Genomic DNA, 19931 nt, shown 5'->3' with positions numbered 1-19931 from the left:
TAGAGTCTGACGCTGTTTTTAACTTTTAACAGGTCAACAGCAACCTTCATAACACCGCTGGCACCACAGTGCTCGCCAGTAGACACAACAACACAGCACTTCCTCCTTATGTACCAATGACGGGTTTGCATTTATTCCTAGGAATTATGAGCACCAAAATGAAATGAAGTGAATTATATTTATATAGCGCTTTTCTCTAGTGACTCAAAGCACTTTCACATAGTGAAACCCAATATCTAAGTTACATTTAAACCAGTGTGGGTGGCACTGGGAGCAGGTGGGTAAAGTGTCTTGCCCGAGGACACGACGGCAGTGACTAGGATGGCGGAAGCGGGGATCGAACCTGGAACCCTCAAGTTGCTGGCACGGCCACTCTACCAACCGAGCTATACCGCATATAAATAACAACTCAAGTTGTTGTTTTTTTTCGCTCGTCCTCTACTACAGTGTTTTTCAACCTTTTCTGAGCCAAGGCACATTTCTTTCATTGAAAAAATCCCGAAGCACACCACCAGCAAAAAACATTAAAAAATGAAACTCAGTAGCCGAAATTGACGATAAAAAGTCGTTCTCACAATTGTTAGATATGACTTTAAACCATAAACCATGCATCACTATAGCTCTTGTCTCAACGTAGGTGTGCTGTCACGACCTGTCACATCACGTCGTGACTTATTTTGAAGTTTTTGGTGTTTTCCTGTGTGTAGTGTTTTAGTTCTTTAGCTCCTATTTTTGGTGGCTTTTTCTCTTTTGTTGGTATTTTCCTGCAGCAGTTTCATGTCTTCCTTGAACGCTATTCCCCGCACCTGCTTTGCAATCAAGACTATTTAAGTTGTGCGGACACTATCCTTCTTTGTGGGGACATTGCTGATTGTCATGTCATGTACGGATGTACTTTGTGGACGCTGTCTCTACTCCACACGCTGTAAGTCTTTGCTGTCGTCCAGCATTCTGTTTTTGTTTACTTTGCAGCCAGTTCAGTTTTAGTTTCTTTTTGCATAAACATCCCTAAGCTTCAATGGCTTTTCTTAAGGTTTAAGCGTTAGATACCTTTTTACCTGAACGCTACCTCCCGCTGTCATCTGCATATTGTGATCACAACAAACATCTACAAAGCAATTAGCTACCTGCTGCCACCTACTGGTATGGAAGAGTATTACACGGTTACTCTGCCGAGCTCTAGACAGCGCAGACACTCAACAACGGCACATTTGCGGATTATAATTACTGGTTTGCAAAAATATTTTGAACCCAATCAAGTGAAATGACATAATCTCCCACGGCACAGCAGGCTGTATCTCACGGCACAGTGGTTGAAAAACACTGCTCTACTATATGTTCTTATGACAATTTGTTGTGGATTGTATTTATTATTTTTGAATTCATTCCTTAGTTATCATTTTTAATATAATTGAAACTTCCATAACAATAAAAAAGCATAGTTCTTTTTTATTTTTTCATATTTTCCATTTTTAAGTACACTGTTTAAGCACCTGCATAATTTTTAAAGGGAAACTCTACGTTTTTGGGAATTTTTGCCTATCATTCACAATCATTATGAAAGACATGACGATGGATGGATTATTTTTCTGTTATGCATTCTAAATATTACATAAATGCGTTTCAAAGTCCGCTTACAATGGAACATATAGGAGCCGTTCAATTCTGCCTATAGAGCCCCTAAAAACCCCCACCTCCGTTAGGATTTTATATACATGATGTAAGTATGTATGTAATGCAGTAATGGGCACATTTATAATGATATTTAATATTAATGTATTTTGATCATTTTAAGCATATAATTTCAAAAACGTATCACAACGTTTGCTTTTTTTGTTTCTTCATCACTGATTATTACTCACTGCAGACTTCATGAGAGCCAACAAACATAATAAAACATCACTTACTGCACAATGTCTGCTGTCATTAGGATGCCGAATGCTGCAATGTTCATATATTCCTATTTAGATAAAAAATGTCTCATAATTCTTGCAAGGAAGCGCTTTTCATGTCATGTCAGTTGTAGGTCCTAAATGACTGTCAAAGTGTCCCAACTTGTCTGATTGCCTACTCCGACGTCTCATGTCCAGGTGAGAGGCAGGTGATTGTTATTATTAGCTCCGGGGAGTGGCTCCACATTGTAGATGGAGATGAACAATTAGTTGCTAGCTTGTCAGGAGGGGAACTATAAATACATATGTTGTCATCCAAAGGGGATCCCAGTAAAAGGCAATAATCGGCAATGGCAATCCCATTCTATTTCTTGAAAATCCCTAATGATTAGACACTGATAAACAGACAAAAAATACAACGTCCACTGCAAATGGCGCTGGTTCCTAAGAATACACTAAACAAATAATAGTGTGAATTGAAGTCTGGCCCCCAGGTCCTTAGCTTTCTGGAAATGTGGCCCGCAAAACAAGTGATTTGAAAACCCCGCCACCTATGATAATATGCCGTCCATTATTCCAGACCATGCCTCCATGTGACAAAAGACCGATGAGATACTGCAATCTAAATTCTCTGCACTTTTACAGGTTGATCACTTTCAGATGGGCCACGATGTGGCTTCATACAACTCGGAGCCCAACTGGGTTTGTCACCAGATTTACGGTGAATTATGCTCCCATCTGGAAAGTTTCCGCAGAGCCTTGCCACACAGTCTTCAGCCAGTGAAGGATGACAGAGTAAATAGTACTTCCACATTTTTACTGGAGTTTAGACACAATTGCGTGTTGACTATGCCATAACTTAACGTACAATCCTCATGGGTGTTTTTAATAACATCTATATTTACTTTAATTCGACCTTTTTCAAAGATTGATTGTCTGTTGAGGTTATTCCTTTTGCTTTCCTCTCAGATCGCTGGCGGTGGTCGGTTGCACGTACGTAGCCCACCTGTTGGACATTGTCATAAATCACCCTTTAATCACCTGGCGGCCACACCAGGTTTGTACTGACTCACGCGTCACCTGATCTCGGTTCTACTTTGCCTGCTCCCACCTTCACCCAAGGTATTGTCATATCCATTCAGTCACCTGTCCGGCCGTTTTTGGTTTTTCATTGACTAGCCTCAATGGTTCCAGTTGACCTTTCTACCTTTTTCTAGATTTGGCTATTTTGCTGGCGAGCTGTTGCTCGACTACTGGTATATTTTTGCGTTTGTTACATTAAAGAGTACTGTATCTCATTTATGCCTGGATATATTTTTGTTTTGCATACTGGAATTCAATTCAAAACGTAACACAAAAAGCAGTAGTGCCTTGATATACAAGTTTAATTTGATTTGTGACTTGATTTACTCTTTCCCTTTTAAATTAGTAGCAATGCCATTATTCTGTGCCGGGTGCCCCCAAAAACACACGTCTAACATGTTAACATGCTTTTTAATATAAAAACACACTTTTAAATAATGAGTATTGTATCAATCGCAATACAATAGCATTTGTCCCAATCCGATATTGGTACCTGATCGTATCGACCGGCAGCTAAAATGTGTAAGTAAGTAAGTAAGCACATTTTATTTATAAAATGTTTTCACAGATAAAATCACAAAGCGCTGTACAAAACATAGGCGAAGTAAAACAACAATTACATTTAAAACAACTGGGGCAACATCATAAAAAGGATACAAAGTGGATTAAAAATGATAGTTAAAAGGTGCATTAAAGGCCTACTGAAACCCACTACTACCAACCACGCAGTCTGATAGTTTATATATCAATGATGAAATCTTAACATTGCAACACATGCCAATACGGCCGGGTTAACTTATAAAGTGCAATTTTAAATTTCCCGCTAAACTTCCGGTTCAAAATGCCTTTGGAGGATGACGTATGCGCGTGACGTCGAGAGATCCACGGAAGTGTTAGGACCATATTGGACACAATACACAGAGCTCTGTTTTCTTCGACACAATTCCACAGTATTCTGGACATCTGTGTTGGTGAATCTTTTGCAATGGAGGCTGCAAAGAAGAACGTTGTAGGTGGGATCGGTGTATGCGGCTGGCTGTAGCAACACAACAAGGAGGACTTTGACTTGGATAGCAGACGCGCTAGCGGCAAACTCACCTTGACTTCCTACGTCTCCGGGCCGCCGACCGCATCGTCAAACGCTGGAACGCAGGTGAGCACGGGTGTTGATGAGCTCAGGAGGGCTGGCTGGCGTAGGTGGAGCGCTAATGTTTTTATCATAGCTCTGACGAGGTCCCGTTGTTAAGTTAGCGTCGTTAGCAACAGCATTGCTAGGCTTCGACAGGCGTCAAATACACATTAACCGTGTATTTACATGTCCAGTGTTTGGTTCGGTGTCTCCTGATAGTAGTATTGTTGATCTTCTGTCTATCCTTCCAGTCAGGGGTTTATTTATTTTGTCTCTATCTGCATTTGAGAACGATGCTATCACGTTAGCTCAGTAGCTAAGTGTGTCACCGATGTATTGTCGTGGAGATAAAAGTCACTCTGAATGTCCATTTCGCGTGCTCGACTCTCATTTTCAAGAGGATACAGTATCCGAGGTGGTTTAAAATACAAATCCGTGATCCACAATAGAAAAAGGAGAGAGTGTGGAATCCAATGAGCCAGCTTGTACCTAAGTTATGGTCAGAGCGAAAAAAGATACGTCCGGCACTGCCTCTAGTTCTTCACTCTAACGTGCCTCATCCACGAATCGTTCCTCCTCGCTCAAATTAATGGGGTAATCGTCACTTTCTCGCTCCTAATATCTCTCGCTCCATTGTAAACAACGGGGAATTGTGAGCAGCACTACCGCTTGTGACGTCACGCTACTTCTGGTAGGGGCAAGGTTTTTTTTATCAGCGAGCAAAAGTTGCGAACTTTATCGTCGATTTTCTCTACTAAATCCTTTCAGCAAAAATATGGTAATATCGCGAAATGATCAAGTATGACACATAGAATGGATCTGCTATTCCCGTTTAAATTTAAAAAAATCATTTCAGTAGGCCTTTAACTAAAATATTTACTGAAAAGAGAAGTTTTCAAATGTTTCTTAAACGTTTCACCACAGTCAAGATCACGGAGGGACTGGTGCAAATTGTTCCAGAGTCTGGGAGCTATAGCCTGGAATGCCAGGTCTCCACAGGTTTTAAAACAACTTTTTGGGATCTTTAGAAGACCCTGGCCTGAAGACCGGAGACTCCGCCCTGAAGAGTAGGGGCACAACAAGTCAGTGATGTACTGAGGGGCCCCACCATGCAACGCACGGAATGTCAGGACTAAAATCTTAAACTCAATGCAGAATTTAACTGGAAGCCAATGAAGACTGGATACAATTGGGGTGATATGGGCTGTTCTGGGGGCACCGGTCAAAAGTCTGGCAGACACATTTTGTACAGTCTGAAGTCTCTTTAGCGTTAACTTGTTGAAAAGAGTGAAAAGAGAATTGCGAGAACACGTGAATGATCATTTGGAGATCCAATTTCTCACTTTAGAATTATTTCTGAGATGATAAAAACAGTTTTTGGTCAGTTGACGACAGTGACCCTCCAAAGACATGGACTGATCAAACACAACCCCAAGGTTTCTGAGGCTGCTTTGAACAGATGCACCCAGAGCACCAAGGGAGTTCTTGATCAGGTGGTTCTTGATACCAGGAGCAATTATCAGAGTTTCCGTTTTGTTTGAATTTATCTGGAGGAAATTTGAGGACAACCTCTTTTTAATACAGGATACGCACTCCAAGAACTCAGATAAAAAGTGAATCTCTGAATCATTGAAGGAGCATAACAGTTGAATATCACCTGCAAGGAAATTATATGAAACATTTTTAAAACTACTGATCAACCTCCCAAGCGGCATCAGATACAACAAAAAATAAAACAGGCCTCAGAACAGAACCCTGGGCCACACCACATGACATGTTGGACACATCGGACATTACATCATTAAAAGCAACATTAAAAGTTCTTCCATTTATATAAAAATGGTGTGTTAATGCAAAATGTGGATGTATAAGGACTCCGATACAAGCAGTCTGTTCTTTTTGTGGTGCGCTTTTGTTGTGAAGTCAGAAGTGTGTGTGTGAGAGAAGGCGCCTAGACGGGAAGCCAGAGTGTGTTGAAGAGAGACGTGACGCTTGTCAATCAAGAACGTACCTCTTGATTCCCTTGTTGCTGTCTGTCCTTTCTGCTGGGATTCATCCAATTACAAACCCTCGGTTACACTAGCTCATACTTGCCAACCCTCCCGTATTTAGCGGGAGAATCCCGACAACCTCCCGGCAGAGATTTTCTCCCGACAAACTCCCGGTATTCAGCCGGGACCTGAGACTGAGTGGGGACAGCCTGTTCTCACGTCCGCTTTCCCACAATATAAACAGCTTGCCTGACCATTGACGTCATAACATCTAGGGCTTTTAGAGAGTAGAGTGCACAACTGCGCACACAACAAGGAGACGAAGCAGAAGAACGAGGAAATTACAGACATGGCGACGCCGTCAACGAGCAAGATGAAGAAATACGCTTGCAAGTTCCAAAACGAATGGAAACAAGAATTTCAGTTCATCCAGGACAGTTCGAAGGGGAAGGTGTATGATGCCTGTAAATTTTGTAGAACAGACTTCTCCGTTGAACACGGTGGCCGAAATGATATACTCATCATGAACGGAGAAGTTAAACAGGACGATACTGCCATCTAATGGATAGCCACCGGAACACTGAAATTCAAGTCTCTCTTTTATTTATATGTAAATAAAAATTAAAAAAATAAAAATATATATATATATATTTATTTTTATATATATATATATATATATATATATATATATATATATATATATATATATATATATATATATATATATATATATATATATAGCTAGAATTCACTGAAAGTCAAGTATTTCATACATATATATATATATATATATATATATATATATATATATATATATATATATATATATATATATATATATATATATATATATATATATATATACACTACCGTTCAAAAGTTTGGGGTCACCCAATCAATTTTGTGGAATAGCCTTCATTTCTAAGAACAAGAATAGACTGTCGAGTTTCAGATGAAAGTTCTCTTTTTCTGGCCATTTTGAGCGTTTAATTGACCCCACAAATGTGATGTTCCAGAAACTCAATCTGCTCAAAGGAAGGTCAGTTTTGTAGCTTCTGTAACGAGATAAACTGTTTTCAGATGTGTGAACATGATTGCACAAGGGTTATCTAATCATCAATTAGCCTTCTGAGCCAATGAGCAAACACATTTTACCATTAGAACACTGGAGTGATAGTTGCTGGAAATGGGCCTCTATACACCTATGTAGATATTGCACCAAAAACCAGACATTTGCAGCTAGAATAGTCATTTACCACATTAGCAATGTATAGAGTGTATTTCTTTAAAGTTAAGACTAGTTTAAAGTTATCTTCATTGAAAAGTACAGTGCTTTTCCTTCAAAAATAAGGACATTTCAATGTGACCCCAAACTTTTGAACGGTAGTGTATATATATATATATATATATATATATATATATATATATATATATATATATATATATATATATATATATATGAAATATATATGAAATACTCGAGTTGGTGAATTCTAGCTGTAAATAACCACTACTCCTAAATGCGGCAATACACCTAGGACGGGGCTCTTTAGCACCGCCCTAGTGTCTCCCTGGACTTCTTTCAAAGATGTGTGAAAGTAGAAAAAAAAAAGAAGAAAAAAAAATTGTTTTGTTTTAATATATTTTCTGTAGGAAAACAAACATGACACAAACCTTCCTAATTTGTAGAATTCCCACTGTTTATGTTATACATGCTTCACTGATGAGAGTATTTGGCAAGCACCGTTTTGTCCTACTAATTTTGTCCTACCTAGTTATTAATAATTATGTACTAATGAGACTCGGATGTGTAATAAAACAAAATATACAGTATGTTCTTGTTCACTTTTTGGTTTGAAAAACTTAACTTTGGGCAAGTTGCAAACAGCCCCTTTAATACATAAAAACAATACATATCTAAGTCATAAGCAGAGGTAGCACTGTACATCTTCCATTATTTATAATAAGAATAAATAGTTGCACAGTTTGGATTTATTTATTTTTTCTCATTCACGCAGGGTCTAAATTATACAAATATTTTGTAGCCACCAAAAAGATGTTTTGGATATTTAAGTTTGTGCAGTTCACTGGCAGAAAAAAACCCACATTCTCACATGACGCGCCCACCATTATTGGCATTTGGTAGCGTTCTAAGGTTTGAAAGGCTCACCTTGACCTCGTCGAGATAATCTTTTCTTAGCTGCAGACATTATTTCAATATTTTTATTTTCTCAAATTCCTGGAAACAGCAGGACTTTGAGGTAGGCCTGCAGCTATCGATATTTTTAGTAAATGTCCATCGATCAGTTTGTTTGAGTAATCAGATAAAACCCCCTTTATAGCCTCAGTGCATATTTGAGGGAAAATGATTAAAATAAAACATCTTCTGCTTGCCATAACCTCCATTATTTTATTGTTATAAATACACATCATCATCAAAAGTGCACTATTAACATGCTCTACTATAGTGCAGCGACCGTACGGAAACTATGTCCGCGTAGCTAAAGTTCCGGGCACTCTATGTGATCCGGATCTTACAAAATGGTATTAGTTGCACTCATTAAACTGTTAATGCAAGCAACATAATATGAATACAATTTTCTTCTAATTAAATCGATTAGTTGTTGGAAAAAGAGCAAAAACTGGAGGATTTAAATTTGTAGTAGATAGTAGTTTTTGCTTTTGCTTATCTATTGCAGGCCTGGGTAATTATTTTGACTCGGGGGGCCACAATTAGAGAAACAAATGTGTCTGGGGGCCGGTATATATATCAATCTATCTATCTATATATATATATATAAATATACGCACGCGCACACACACACTCACACTCACGCTCACACACATTATTGTATTTGTTAAATTCTTGAGACCTCTGAAAAATGCCTACCTCTTCAGGACCCCCCTTTCTAGATATATAAAGATTTGTATTTACAACATTAATAATATATACATACTATGCAAATATAAAAAAAGGTAAGCCTTTTAGTTAATTATTTTTATGGGGATTTTTTTGTTTGTAATTTTTATTATTTACTTCAAGTTATTACAGTATGTCTCTATGTACATATTTAATTTTTTTTAAAATTTGGGCCTAAGGGGGCGCGTTTGAATTTCTTACACACACTTGTTATTACATATGCTGGCCAGAGGGGGAGCACTTCAAATGTTTACACACACTTGTTATTTCATATGTTCACCAGAGGGGGAGCATTTTTAAAACCGACACACAGTCAATTTGAAAAACTCCTCCTTTTTGGGACCACCCTCATTTTGATAGATTTCACCACTGCAAATGAGTTTTCCGTATTGGGACCGTGATTTCACTCCTAACTTGTTCACCGGTCCTCATATGGCAGGTACTTTTCCTTGTTGATGTCTCAAGAAGGGTATAAATACAAGAACACACACACACACACACACACACACACACACACACACACACACACACACACACACACACACACACACACACACAAAAGCTGTGACAATCTGCTGTACGATATGTGTGTGTTTGGGTCCTATTTTTAGGAACACAAATACAAAAACTCACAATAATGTCTGATGGAATGCTAAAAAAGTTCTGACAGACCGCCTTAAAAAACGGAATAGAATTTTACATTTTCTACTGAATGAGACACTCAGAAAGTACATGACAATAATGTGGGATTGACGATATAAACTATGAACGATAAAACACTGAATATTGACAACATATGAACGTCACTCCCCCTCTCGATCGACATTATTTACAATCAAGCGAAACACAACAACAATGCATCAAACACAGCGAGATATGAATGCGAAGGGTAAAAAAAACAAAACACCTACAATCTGATATAATATCACTTCACTTGCAGAACTTTGTTGTAGAAATCACCTTTCGCGTCTGTCCCTGACACCCACATTGCGGCATTTCAGGCTTGCCGCTCTGGAAACACTCTGTGGAAACAAACCACACCCACACTGCTTGGTGCCTCGTCTGAGCTGCTGTGACTTAAATGACCATAGTAACTAGTACAGTATATCATGCAAAAGTGCAGATTCCAACCATTGAAATACTTTGCATAGTTCAAGACTTACGGTAATTTGAAAACATCACTGCACATCATAATGGCAGCTACAATTTCCATCTTAAAGATATAAAAAAAATATTTGGGAATGTCCGGGGGGCCAGATTGAAAAGCTTAACGGGCCGCATGAGCGCCCTCAGGCCTTAATTTGCCCAAGTCCGGTTTATTGTGTACTATGGACATTGTTTTGATCAAACAATTGTATGTAATAAAGACAATAAGGAACTAGTTTAGATATCGTGTTGATATTGTTAAAATGTCAATCGAAACATAAATAAATTGAAAAATTTACAGTTAATACATGTGTTCGGTATTGGTATCGGCCGACCTCACTCATGGATGATCGCAATCAGCAGCATAAATCCCTGTTTGGAACATCCCTACTATTTATTATGAGTTACACCATTCTGAAAATAGCCCTCTCTCAGGATTGCTGTGCTGCTTTGAGGACCTACTGCAAAACGGTAGTCAAAGATCATCTATATGAGAGTTTCTTAAACATAGCGCCCCCTAAAACATCTGTTTCTCAGCTGTGGTCTGTATGGGCTGCATTGCCACTCACTTGTGATACAGTTTTCCACCACTTGTGGCAGTAATGAAAAATCGGAAACAAAAAGAAGAAGAAACTAAAGTCACAGAGAAGTTTCTTAAGTGCAAAAATTATGACTTAAGCAAATATTTGTTTCCAGAAATGTCGAAATGTAATATTTATTCCACACATTTTTACTACATTGAAAAACATTAGTAAAACTTCTCAGAGGGTGAGATAACTCCTGGAAATGACTGTCTTAAAGTGGCCAAAGGTATAGATTTTTATGTCCAAGTTAAAGGAAACGGCATGCTGTCTTTTAATAGATTTATTACAATCTTTGGCAAGCTAGGTAATGTTTGCTGTGGTCTGGAACAACATTGCACACAAACAACTATCAGAAATGCAGCCAATATTACATACAGATAATGTGTCATGAGACATGCATAACTAAATTATATACAAAGAGGATACATGTAAAGGATATTAAATGATCTCAAATATACCTGCAAATGAGGCATAATGATGCAATATGTACATAAAGCTAGCCAAAATATCATGTTAGCATTGATTAGCTTGCAGCCATGCACTGACTAAATATGCCTGATTAGCACTCCAACAAGTCAATAACATCAACAAAGCGCACCTTTGTGCATTCACGCACAGCATGAAAGTTTTGGTGGACAATATGAGACAAAGAAGGAGTGGAAGATTTTACATGTAAACAAACTGTTGCATCACACTCCACACTATGGTGAGTTCAAGAACCGCTGAAATTAAAAGGATAAAACAATGTTCACCAAATACTCTCATCAGTGAAGCATACACACAAACATATTAAACAGTGGACTTTTTAACAATTGGGAAGGTTTGTGTCATGTTTGTCCTCAAACAAAAAACATACTAAATCAAAACAAATAATTTCCCCCCCATCTTTTTGCATTTGCAATCCTTTTTTAAAAATGCTCCAGGGAGCCACTAGGGCGGCACTAAAGAGCCGCGGGTTGCTGACCCCCGACTTAAGTGGTGAAGCTGTATTTTCATTTGCACTTAAAGTTTATTGACAGTTTATTTAAAAAAAAAAAACATTCATTACTATTTTGTATTTAGCACAGAATAATTGTATGTAAATTCATCTTTTTTTACTTATTTTTCTTGTAAGCCTGACCTAAGTATAAGGTATATTTGTCAAATAAACACAAATCGTTATGATTTAAACATGGTTTTGTATCATTTGAAAAGGTTGTAAACTGTAAGCGGGTTAGATACAATTATTGAATATGATTAAATCAAGAGTAAAGTACTAAGTCAGCGTTAATAATTGAGTGTGGTAGAAAAGTTGGGCTCCCGAGGTCAAAAAGGTTAAGAACCCCTGATATATATGACAGGACTCTGGCGTTTTAGGAATCTGCTGCAAAAATGTTAGTCTCTTTCACTATGTAAAGCGCTTAATTGAGTCACTGGAGAAAAGCGCTATATAAATATAATTCACTTCACTCTTCTAAGCTTTTTAAACTGAACCCGTGAGCCGGTGAATGAACACCCCTGTTATATGTCAGTGGGTTTGTTCAAAGATTGTCTCAGCATCAAAGGACACGGACTAGCTTGTAGTTTCCGTCCACCACCAACAACACACATTTGACCGTAACCATTCCTTTGTCTCACATCTCTTCCACTTAGTCCTGTGATTATTCCTCCCCACTACCTATTGCAGGGGTCGGCAACCCAAAATGTTGAAAGAGCCATATTGGACCAAAAAAAACAAAAACAAATCTGTCTGGAGCCGCAAAAAATTAAAAGCCATATTACATGTGTCATGAGATATAAATGTAATTAAGAAGACTTAAAGGAAACTAAATTAGCTCAAATATAGCTACAAATTAGGCATAATGATGCAATATGTACATATAGCTAGCCTAAATAGCATGTTAGCATCGATTAGCTTGCAGTCATGCAGTGACCAAATATGTCTGATTAGCACTTCACACAAGTCAATAACATCAACAAAACTCACCTTTGTGCACTCATGTACAACGTTAAAAGTGTGGTGGACAAAATGAGACAGAAAAAGAAGTGGCATAAAACACGTCCTAGAAAGTCGGAGAAAGTTATGCATGTAAACAGACTATACGGTGAGTTCAAGGACCGCCAAAATAAGTAGGACAAAACGGCGCTCGCCAAATACTTGAATCAGTGAAGCATATTTAATATAAACAGTGTGATTTATAACAATTACGGAGGTTTGTGTCATGTTTGTCCTCCTACAGAAACCATACTAAAACAAAAAAATTGATTTTTTTTTTCCCCCCTCATCTTTTTCCATTCTTCATACATTTTTGAAAAATCTCCAGAGAGCCACTAGGGCGGCGCTAAAGAAGAGCCGCGGGTTGCCGACCCCCGACCTATTGCATAACAGCAACCATTTGTGATGCTGCAGCCAGGCTATTTAAAGCACATCAATTTGAGGATTTCTCCTTTAGTAATTTAAGAAAACTCCCAAAGGAAGGGGTTTAGGTGTAACAGCAATCCCTTTTAACGCCAGACGTTCGGCAAGGCAAATGCCGGAATTTTTATTTATTTATTTATTTATTTTTTTTAACACATGTGTATTTTGTTTAGCTAAAAATAACATCAAAAATGTCTGTGAAAAAAAATAATATATTGTGTTTTTAATAGATAAAGCAAAATCGATTTGAAGCCATTCTTTAAATATAACAATGCTCTTGTTTTGGTAAGTCAAACCGGATGTGAAAGCGTGCCCCTTTCAAACTTGACCGCAGTCCCTTTTTATTGCACCTCCACCGCATGCAAATTACGCAGCAGAGCCAAGGCGTCCGCAGATTCGTTAACGCGCCACAACGCGCGGCGCGGCGAGAGGACGACCACTCCTGATCACTTTTGCGGGCTTGAGAAAGAAACGCATCATTTTTTGCAGCCGTTCCACTCATTTGGGCCGGGTACCGCAACTTTACCACCGTTAATTACGGGGACAAGTAGCGGGAGGAGTGTCGCTCGTCAGTCCCGGGACCCGGAGGAGTGAGGACGTCGTTCCACCGCGTCTGCCGGTGAAGTTCACCCTCGCCGCGGAGACGCGTCCGCGCACCGATGGGACTCGACGCGGTGACATTTGGATGAGCTTATTATTTCCCACCACTTTTCACCGGTAAGAATGCTGTGTCATTACATTTTGTTCAAAGTCACTATTTTTGAACTTTCCAAATGTTCATGTTTGCACCCCAAAAAACGTAAGATTAGTTCATAGTTTGTATTATTAAGTGATGAAAAAAAACGAGCTTGGACTAGGCAGGTCACATTGAGCCTACCTGACTGTAATGAGACTACTGTACTTTTCCCCGGTCCTTGTTTTGTAGGCGTTGCTTGTTCGCCCCCAACACTAGGCTTTTCAGGCACTCTCTACCGATCATATCACAAAACGAAATGTACTGTAATTGAGCCCACAAGTAGTTTTCATACTCTCTTAAAGCAGTTGTTCTCAATTATTTTCTAACATGTCCTTCTTAAGGGACATCATTTTTTAAATTATCTTTCACATTTGAACCAATTCCTGGTACCTGAGAATCGATACCGATCCAGTTTTTGGTACTTTTGTGTGTGTTAATAAATATCACCTTTTTAAAAAAAAATAATACAATAACATAGCTGATCAAAATAGCTGATTATGGTAACTTATGTCTTGTTGTTATATCTCGTTTTATTATGAAATGTCTAAGTCAATTTCTTTGTTGGCAGTGACAATGGCAACATTAACTAAGGTCTGCTCTCAGTGCTGCTGGAGTAATAGCCAAGTGTTAGTGTTAACCAGGGGTGTCCAAACTTTTTCCACTGAGGGCCGCACACTGAAAAATGAAAAACCAAGCGGGGGCCATTTTTATATTTTTTATTTTAAAAACCAATACAATATATGTATAAAAAATATACATCTAGGCCTCCACTCAGGCTTGATACCGGGGACTCCAAAGGTTTTAGGTTCAAAAAAATAAAAATAAATGTCATTATTCAGTATTATTATTATTATTCAAAGTTTAAATATCTAGATCAAAATTAGGTATATCTGTCAATATAACGTTTTTTTTATTTAAGTTGTATGCCCTTTTTGTCAAAGAAAACCCAGTTTTTTATGGAAAAAACACAAAATATGAAATATTTTCCCCCAATAAAATTTTAAAGTGGAACATTTCAGATTATAAAATAATTGGAGCTCATAACATAACTCATAACAACATTGATTTTAATGTATTATTATTTTTTGAGCAATGACACTTAAAAACAAAAATCCCACTTAAATTATTGGGGATCCAAAAGGGTCCTGCTCAGTAAAGTGTTAAAAAATAAATCATAATTTTTAAAAAAAGTGTTAACACAATAGTCTCGAGATCAACTTCAGATCTATCCGTGAAATTATAACTTGTATTGTTGTTTGTTATGTTCCTTGTTTGTTCATTTTAGGCCCTTCTTTTAAAAAAAAACAACAACACAGTTTTTTATATGGCAAACACAAAATATGCAACATTTTCCCCAAAAAATATCTCAAAGTGGAATATTTAATGTGACCTAATTGGAGCCTTGAATAGGTCAATAATTCATAATAACATTGTTTTTGATTCATTATTATGTGTTAAAGAAAGAAACAGCCTGCATGACAGCTTAGTGTTATTAGAGTCAACATAGCAACATTTTATTGTCACCTGTTTACTCTTTTATACTACTTTTTATGTTTTTGTTTTTTCTATCGTATTTTTAGAATGTGCCGTGGGGCCGTTAAAAAATTACCTGCGGGCCGCAAATGGCCCCCGGGCCGCACTTTGGACATCCCTGGTGTTAACGATATGAAAATATTACCACAGTTATCAGGAACAAAATCATCACTCTTGTCATAATTGCAATATTGTTGAACGTGCTCAAAAAGTGCTTTTACAAACACGGAAATCTTTAGATTTTTTAAAATAACTGAAATAAATAGACGCACTGTTAGAAAAGCCAGTATTTTGCTTGTCTTCTGTTTAAGTCTTAGTATTGTATCTGTTTGAATGGCTAAGCTTTTATTGTTTTAAATAAGGGTTTGTACTGTAGCACTGTAAAATATTTATTTATTAAATAAAAAGTGAGTTGCAAATAGAATCTATTATATTTGTATTATTTCTGGGGGGCGTTCCACTCTTTGGTTTTCCTACTATTTTCAGCGGTCCTTGAACGCACCGTAACACCACCTACGTCTCATATTTCTCCGATCGATCATTCTATTTGACAGCTTGTAGGTTTAATGTGCAAAATTAAATATCAAAGTTGTTCAAACAGCAACGTGTTTATATAAGTTTAGATTGGGGTATGTTGTTTTCATGTTAGCATTTAAGCTAGCGAGCTAGCGCCAGTCAGTTCGGGAGTTTGTCAAAGTGCAGTTATCAATCTTAGGTTTTACATCATTTCCATTTAAAACAGTAATACAAAACGTCAGGAGTCTTTCTGCGGTTATCATTATGACCGTTTTCGTGCTATAATCCAGGGGTGTCAAACGTAAGGCCCGTGGGCCGGATCAGGCTTTATCCAGCCCACGGGATGAGTTTGTTAAGTTTAAAAATGAGCCGACATTTTTGAATGGAAGAAACTGCTGTTCTACATGTGTCCACTAGATGTCGCAATAGCAATTCTTTGTATCTTTGTACTGTATTTTTTGGACTATAAGTCGCAGTTTTTTTCATAGTTTGGTTGGGGGTGCGACTTATACTCAGGAGCAACGTATGTGTGAAATTATTAACACATTACCGTAAAATATCAAATAAAATTATTTAGCTCATTCACGTAAGAGACTAGACGTATAAGATTTCATGGGATTTAGCGATTAGGAGTGACAGATTGTTTGGTAAACGTATAGCATGTTCTATATGTTATAGTTATTTGAATGACTCTTACCATAATATGTTACGTTAACATACCAGGCACGTTCTCAGTTGGTTATTTATGCGTCATATAACGTACACTTATTCAGCCTGTTGCTCACTATTCTTTATTTATTTTAAAGTGCCTTTCAAATGTCTATTCTTGGTGTTGGGTTTTATCAAATAAATTTCCCCCAAAAATGCGACTTATACTCCAGTGCGACTTATATGTTTTTTTCCTTCTTTATTATGCATTTTCGGCCGGTGCGACTTATACTCCGGAGCGATTTATACTCCGGAAAATACGGTAGATTATGCTACATATGTAAAAAAACAAACCACATGATGTTAGTACACCAGTGGAGGAAAATGAGCAAACCACAGATAGATTGACAATTGATAGATTGAAAATGAACGCCAATGAGTTGACTGATGAACATTATCACATAATTTATTCAGAAAGTATAAATAACTACAAATAAAGATAGAATAGTATTAACCGCCACATGTACGTGTAAAAAAACCCAACAACATACATTTTTAAACAAAGATAACAATCTAAAGTTGTCTTTATTTTTAAGTTATCGTGCCGTGATTTTATCAGTCCGGCCCACTTGGGAGTAGATTTTTCTCCATGTGGCCCCCGATCTAAAATGAGTTTGACAGCCCTGCTGTAATCCCTAGTTAGAGTTTGCAACTGGACGTGACGTCATGTGCAACCCAGGTACCATAACAAGGCACCGTTGGATTTTATGTAGAACCGGCCGGATTTGGTCAGCGCCAAAAAAAGTACTGGATTTAGTCCCCATCCCTCGTAAAAAATAGTTATTTACTAACACCAAAGATGGTAAAGACTAGGGCTGGGCGATATATTGGTATACTCGATATATCGCGGGTTTGTCTCTGTGCGATATAGAAAATGACTAAATCGTGATATTCGAGTATACGTTCTCACGCAGTTGCTTTTAGCTGTGGGGCATTAAACTGCACGCATTTCTCACTCTTTCCTGTCTCTCCTTCTCACAGAGACTTTAAAACAAGCGCACCTTCTTACACACGTCACGTGAGCAACGTCACACGCTCCCGCGGAGCGAGAGGTAGCGACATGGTAACGTTAGCTGCGATGCTAACAGCTAACGGTGTGGTTTGAGGGGTAATACGAGAGAGAGAAGGTGCGAATCTGGTAACAAATGGAGGAATAATTAATTCCCATGAAAAACAACACGGGGTCCATCATCTGACGGTGGTTTGGCTTCAAGCGGGAATATGTCTTTACATCATGTCAACATCTCCGTTCGGTGCCACACCAACTAAATGCCGAAGCAACTATTTCCACATCAACACCGTAGGACATATACTATTTGATGTGCAGCTCATTTTTATGTGACACTTATTGAAATATCTTGTGTGTCATCATGCAAAAAAGTGCACTTATAGCTTGTTTTAAAATGTCTCTGACAATCTTGCACTTTCTGTTTTGGAAATGACATGAATGGTTGTGCCACTGCTTAATAACTGTTTAATAAATACAGTTTTGCTAAACTGACTTAGTTGTGATTTCCCTCCCTGCATGAAAGTTTAAAATGAACGTATATTAATGCAGTATGAACAAGAATGTTTTAATGTACACCACCGTTCAAAAGTTTGGGGTCACCCAAACAATTTTGTGGAATAGCCTTCATTTCTAAGAACAAGAATAGACTGTCGAGTTTCAGATGAAAGTTCTCTTTTCCTGGCCATTTTGAGCGTTTAATTGACCCCACAAATGTGATGCTCCAGAAACTCAATCTGCTCAAAGGAAGGTCAGTTTTGTAGCTTCTGTAACAAACTAAACTGTTTTCAGATGTGTGAACATGATTGCACAAGGGTTTTCTAATTATCAATTAGCCTTCTTAGCCACTGAGCAAACACATTGTACCATTAGAACACTGGAGTGATAGTTGCTGGAAATGGGCCTCTGTACACCTATGTAGATATTGCACCAAAAACCAGACATTTGCAGCTAGAATAGTCATTTACCACATTAGCAATGTATAGAGTGTATTTCTTTAAAGTTAAGACTAGTTTAAAGTTATCTTCATTGAAAAGTACAGTGCTTTTCCTTCATAAATAAGGACATTTCAATGTGACCCCAAACTTTTTAACGGTAGTGTACACACATAGAATCATCATACTGCTGTGATTATATGTATCAAGTGTTCATTCAAGGCTAAGGCAAAAATATCGAGATATATATCGTGTATCGCGATATGGCCTAAAAATATTGAGATATTAAAAAAAGGCCATATCGCCCAGACTATAAAAATGGGACCCATTACCTCCCTGCTTGGCACTCAGCATCAAGGGATTAATTGAAGGTTAAATCACCTAAATGATTACTGAGCGTGGCCACTGCTGCTGCTCACTGCTCCCCTCACCTCCCAAGTGGTGGAACAAGGGGATGGGTCAAATGCAGAGGGTAATTTCACCACACCTAGTGTGTGTGTGACTATCATTGGTACTTTAACTTTAACTTGAATGTCCTTCCCTATTAAGAAACAACATACATACACATAATATAAACTTGTATAAACACAACTATGTTCAACTGTGCATATTAAACCTACAAGTTGTGCTTTCATTTTTTAAATACATCATTATTCATTATGACCATTTATTATTATATAAATAGTGTTTTTAACAATCTATTTATTTTAGTTATTTAAAAAAATCTAAGGCTTTTAGTGTGTGTATTAAAAGTAAAGTAATTTTTGAGCGCATTTAACAATATTGTGATTATATAATAATGGTGCAAATTTTGGTCAAAATAACCTCGATATAAAATGTTCAATCATTAGATCCCTAGCTCTTAACACCCAGCCAATTTGCCTCAAGGTAATGTTGCAATTGTCAATGCCAACAAAGAAATTGACTCAGAAATGTATTATTAAAACAAGATGTAACAACTGGACAGAAGCTATCATAATGAGCTCATTTGTAAATGTCACAATGAAAAATGTGATTGTATTTTTAAAAACAATATTTATTAACGCACACAGAAGTACAGAAAATGTGTACCGTTGAGTACCGGTATCGATTCCAAGGTATTGGTACCGTATCTGTTAAAATTTTAAAAGGAACCCATCCCACAATGTCATAAGCACCTTTTCTTCTGTTGATTGGCTACTTCATATTAGTTTTGGGCAATACTTCAAAATTGGATATCGATCTACAAAACCCAAAACCAGTGAAGTTGGCACGTTGTTCATCCATCCATTTTCTACCGCTTACGTTGTGTAAATCGTAAATAAAAACAGAATACAATGATTTGCAAATGCTTTTAACCCTATATTCAATTGAA

At 37.6% G+C, this 19931-nt stretch overlaps 1 protein-coding gene across 1 annotated transcript in view; it reads left to right on the top strand.

Annotated features, from left to right (window-relative positions):
- The first annotated feature begins 13524 nt into the window (after nt 1-13524).
- Nucleotides 13525-19931, top strand: part of slitrk6 (SLIT and NTRK-like family, member 6) — a 51811-nt gene continuing 45404 nt past the window's right edge. Inside the window, exon 1 of the mRNA XM_062059634.1 lies at nt 13525-13860. The gene's annotated coding sequence lies outside the window, so the exon portion shown is untranslated. The remainder of the gene's footprint in view (nt 13861-19931) is intronic.

The sequence above is a fragment of the Entelurus aequoreus genome, linkage group LG01 (genome assembly GCF_033978785.1).
Source record: "Entelurus aequoreus isolate RoL-2023_Sb linkage group LG01, RoL_Eaeq_v1.1, whole genome shotgun sequence".
Lineage (NCBI taxonomy): Eukaryota > Metazoa > Chordata > Actinopteri > Syngnathiformes > Syngnathidae > Entelurus > Entelurus aequoreus.
The sequence above is the reverse complement of the archived record's forward strand: the minus strand, read 5'-3'. Positions and strand labels throughout refer to the sequence as shown.